Genomic DNA, 4,859 nt, shown 5'->3' with positions numbered 1-4,859 from the left:
GTTGTGTTTGATTATTGTATGAAGTTTATTTATAATATTATGCAGTGTATGAAGTGTTTAGACTATTTTATGGAGTGTTTATGGAATGTATAGATAATTTTATGGAGTGTTTATGGAGTGTTTATGCAGGTATTATGTATATTAATTATGCCCAATTTTAAGTAGAGGTCATGCCGAATTTTATACAGGTATTATATACATAGATTATACTCAATTTTAAGAAGAGGTTATACCTCAATCTTATATATGTATTATATATATATAGGTTATGCCTAATTTTATGTAGAGGTCATGCCCAATTTTATGTAAAATGTATGTATAATTTTATATATAATTTATTTAATATATATTTTTTGAAAATTTTAAATGTATGTTGAGGTTCGAGTTCGGCTCGAGCTCGATTAAAATTTTTGGGATCGAGCTCGATAACAATTTTAGGCTCGAGACGAAGCTTGGCTCAAAGCTCGGCTTGAAGTATTTAAATTAAGCTCGGCTCGAACAAAGCTCGGCTTGAAGTATTTAAATTAAGCTCGGCTCGAACATAGACAGGTTCGGGCTCGGTTCGGCTCGATGCCACCCCTAGTCATAACCCACTATGAGAAAAAAAAACTTAGGCAAACAAATTTAATCCGAACGGTTACGAAATTAAATAAAAAAACAACTGCACAAATAGTCATAGACTGCAATTATGTATTTCAAACTTCAATTCATGGTATTTACATGAACAGAAATCATCAATAGATCTTCACAAAGAAGAGATTCATTAAGGTTTCCCTGTAAAACACAAGGGTGCCCAAATTGAGTGAGAAACGAAGAACAAGAAACGCAAAACCTATATAGATGACAAGGAGGCACCAAAATCATTAGGCGCCCTACTTTGGTATGAACAAGGAACAAGAAATGCAAAACCTGGAGATGGGTACCCAAATCATCGAGCACCCTTCTTGAGTAAGAAATCGAGAATAATAAGACCAGAAACTGTTGCTTTCACAGAGACAATGTCAGATTAAGTTCTTCTTTCTTCGAGTGCTCGTCTTTCTTCACGCTCTTCCCCAATGATTCGATCAGATTCTCCTCTTTCTTCGCATACTTATCTTCCATCTCCACGGCTTCACTCGGGAGTTCTTCTACCTTCGGACCCTTCCCTCTAGCGACGAGCACCCTCTTGAGAGCCGCTATCGCCGAATTAATGCGAGCGCAGATCTCACGTATTTCCCTCAAATTCATTCCATCGATGCTGCGGTTACCGCATATTAACCGAATTAGAGCGCCTTTTTTAGCCTGCTCACCCTGCTGCTGCTTTACCACCGCCAACAAAGACGAAAGACACTGAACCCTTTTTTCACTACCCTCAACCTGAGTCTTCTCTTGAAGCTTGTTCCTGCTTTCCACAAACTTTTGAATCAAGGGCAGAATTTCATTCTGATTCTTCGGCCATGTCTCCATACCAAAAGACGGCGAGTAACACAAAAGAAACCCCTTGGTATCACACAACACGCAAAGCTCCTCCATCTTCTTCTTGATATTGGCCAGTCTACTCTGCAAACGACTGGTATCCATTCTCTTCTTCTCATCCACATGCTTGAACTTGGGTAGGGAATGCTTGCTCAGACCAGTACCAAACCCAAAATTCTTGGCAGGGGAAGAAGAAGAAGAAGCATCCATTTTCTGGGGAGTAGAGACGGAGGGTTTCATGGATCCTTTTGAGCAATCTTACAAACAAAGAAACGAGAAACGTCGATGACAAAAAAGCTGTGAGAAAGGTGTTTATATGTGTAATTTCCACAACCTGAGGCTCAGAGGAAGGCGGTGAGTTTAAATTGGGGAAAGTAAGTCTTGCGAGGCAAGTCGCGGAAAAGTAACGCCCCCAGAGGAGTTTCTAAATATAGATACTTACCTATAAAGTTCTCTTGACACGTGTTAAGCGGAGAGCTGCCGGAGAAAAGAGCGTTACGGATTGGGTCTCTGCAGCGAGTTCGAATGGAAACGCACGTAAAATTACTTTGACATTCTGAGTAATGCCGTTGCGTTTAAGGGCATATTTGTAATTTAATCAGACTATGGCCCGGATTTTGTTGTGGGACGTATGTTGTCCCTTTTTAGTTTATGTTTTTTGTGTTACACGTTTTCTCATTGAACAAGACTTAGTTCAATCTCCCGACATCGATAGTAGAGGACCACGAGAGGGGGGACGTAGGAGATGAACTTTACCCGAATTATTCAGTTCATCTCCTAACGTCGTTAGTAGAATACTAATATTTAATTCATGTTGATGAATTAGATGAATCTAAAATTCATCTCTACGGTTTAATTTTAGGAATCCAGTTTCTGCAGTATATTGCAAATCATCTGGATAAAGCGGGTGTTGCGCTTCGAACCCTCGTCGATTTTTTTTCGATCTCTCTCACGCACCCTCCCTCTCTTGTTCTCCTCCTTCTCTCGTCACTTCTTCCTCCGAAAAGTTTTTCCTCTCTCTCTAGGCCTCCATCTTTGTTCTCTTTTCTCCCTCTTGTTGTTCCCTTCTCCCTCTCGGCCTCCCTTTTCCTTCTCCCTCTCGCTGCGAATGTCCTCCCAGTCTCCCTCTCTCTCCCTTGCACTCGCTCTCCCTCTCGGCCTCTCGCTCTCTCGGCCACCCGCTTGTTTCTCTCTCTCTTATCCCTCTCGGCCTCCCACTTCCTTCTCCCTGTCGCTACTCTCTTTTTCCCAAAAATACCTCCGAATTTCGTTTGATTTCTCCCATTTTGATTTCAATTTTTGACATTTTGGCATCAATTTCTTCTATTCTACTTCGATTCAGCTTCGATTTTCCTATTCGGCTTTGATTTCACCATTTGGCTTCGGTTTCCCCAAATTTTAGAAGGTAAGCCTAAACCCTAATTTTTTCTGATTAATTTAGTGATGTATTTGATTTAATTTTAATTTATGTGCGTAATTTGGGGATTTAAGGTTAGGGTTTATGGTATTTATGGTTCAATTTTGTCTTTATTGGGTTTAATTTTGGGATTAGGGTTAGGGTTTAGTGCTTGGTATTTAAGGGTTTATGGTATTTTTAGGGTTTAGGGGTTTATTTTTAGGGTTTAGGGTTTATTTTTAGGGTTTAGGGTTTTTTTTAAAAAAATAGGATTCTCGGTTTTGGGTGATAGGGTTTAGGGTTTAGGGTTTGGGGCTTTTAGGGGTTTTAAGGTCTAGGGTTTATGGTTTCGAACTTTGTAGGGGTTTTAAGGTCTAAGGTTTAGGTTTAAAGTTTGGTGCTTTTTAGGGGTTTTAAGGTCTAGGGTTTAGGGTTTAGGATTTAGGGTTTAGGTTTAGTGTTTGGGGTTTAAGGTTTAGGGTTTAGGGTTTAGTGCATTTGGAATGGAAATAGTTTGATTAATTTTGAAATGTTATAGAATGTTGGTAAAAAATTTTGAAGTGCTATGGAATGATTTTACCTTGTGGTCGGGAGATTTGGGTGTTATTTTGTGAAATTTTGGTAAAATTTTGGTGACATTATTGATGGGTTTAGTCCGAAATCAGAATCTCAATCAGCTACACAAAAAGTCATCACTGAATTCAACAATTTCCACATGCCTATTTACCACATGCTAGGCAACCACTCTCTTTACAACCTCCCTCATGAAACTTTGTTGGAAGTGCTGAAGTTGCCTTCACTCCATGGTTGAGCCTATTATGATTTTATTCCATCACCAGAGTACAAATTTGTAGTACTTGATGCTTATGACATTAGTGCTATTGGTTGGCCTGAGGATCACCTAAATGCATACAAATTTTACAAACCAAGAACCCGAATAGTGACAAGAACAGTCCTGTAGGGCTAGTGGAGCTTGAAAGAAGATACCTTATGTTCAATGGAGCTGCTGGGAAGGAACAATTGCTGTGGCTTGAGGGTATCCGGCAAGATGCAAGTATGTGCAACCAGAAGGTTATTGTGTGTTGTCATCTACCTTTGCATCCAAAATGCTTCCCCAGAAGCACTATTATGGAACTATGATGAAGTAATGGAGTTAATACACAGATACAACTGTGTGAAGGCTTGCTTTGCTGGCCATGATCATAAAGGTGGCTACTCCATGGATTCGCATGGGATTCATCATCGGGTGCTTGAAGCGGCTCTTGAATGTCCTCCAGGGACAGATGCATTCGGGCATGTGGATGTCTACTGTGACCGAATTTTTCTTTCAGGCATCAATTGGATGGTTAGTACTGAAATGGTTTTTTCTTCATGAGAGAAATATCTGCAAGTAAATTCTCTCTTTTCTTGCTCAAATGATGTAGATAAAGTTGTATATTAGCATGATTAACATCATTCAATTATATGGACTTGTAATTTGGAATTGGATTTTCAGTAACTTGAAAGTGTCAACACCCTAGTTTACTTCTTCTTTTACAGTTTGTTCACTTTGAACACTCATGACAAGTATTCTTTTATGGCATTGAGGATCCACCCTGCATTTTTTTACTTTGGTCCAATCTGCATGCTAGTCTTTTGTTAGATTGTTGATGTTCCTATGAGTTATGAAGAATCAACTTTCGCAGAGATCATTTCATGTTTAGGTGATCCATTGTCTTGATCCTATGATCAATTTCAGAAAAAAATATCGTAAGTTATACTCATTAGAGTTTGGTAAAAATAAAATTTTATATTATAATTAACAAAGCATAATATTAGGTAGTTTTCAAATACTATTGTACCATTAGAACCTAAGCACAAGCATGTCCTCCATGTTAATATACCTTAATGAATTTACTTATCTGAACATTTTATTTTTTTGAATTTTAGAATGGAAAATAAAATTATGAGACCTTCCCTCCCTCAGTTTTCATGGAAGATGAGGGGAAAGGAGAAGTACCCTCCCCTT

At 38.8% G+C, this 4,859-nt stretch overlaps 1 pseudogene; it reads left to right on the top strand.

Annotated features, from left to right (window-relative positions):
* The first annotated feature begins 3,479 nt into the window (after positions 1-3,479).
* Positions 3,480-4,226, top strand: LOC137952193 (manganese-dependent ADP-ribose/CDP-alcohol diphosphatase-like; annotated as a pseudogene).
* The last annotated feature ends 633 nt before the right edge of the window (positions 4,227-4,859 follow it).

This window comes from Aristolochia californica, unplaced genomic scaffold, assembly GCF_029961685.1.
Source record: "Aristolochia californica isolate CCGP_79_NKW_82.1479 unplaced genomic scaffold, dmAriCali1.0.hap1 SCAF_15, whole genome shotgun sequence".
Lineage (NCBI taxonomy): Eukaryota > Viridiplantae > Streptophyta > Magnoliopsida > Piperales > Aristolochiaceae > Aristolochia > Aristolochia californica.
Note: the sequence above shows the minus strand (reverse complement) of the source record. Positions and strands in the feature narration are given on the sequence as shown.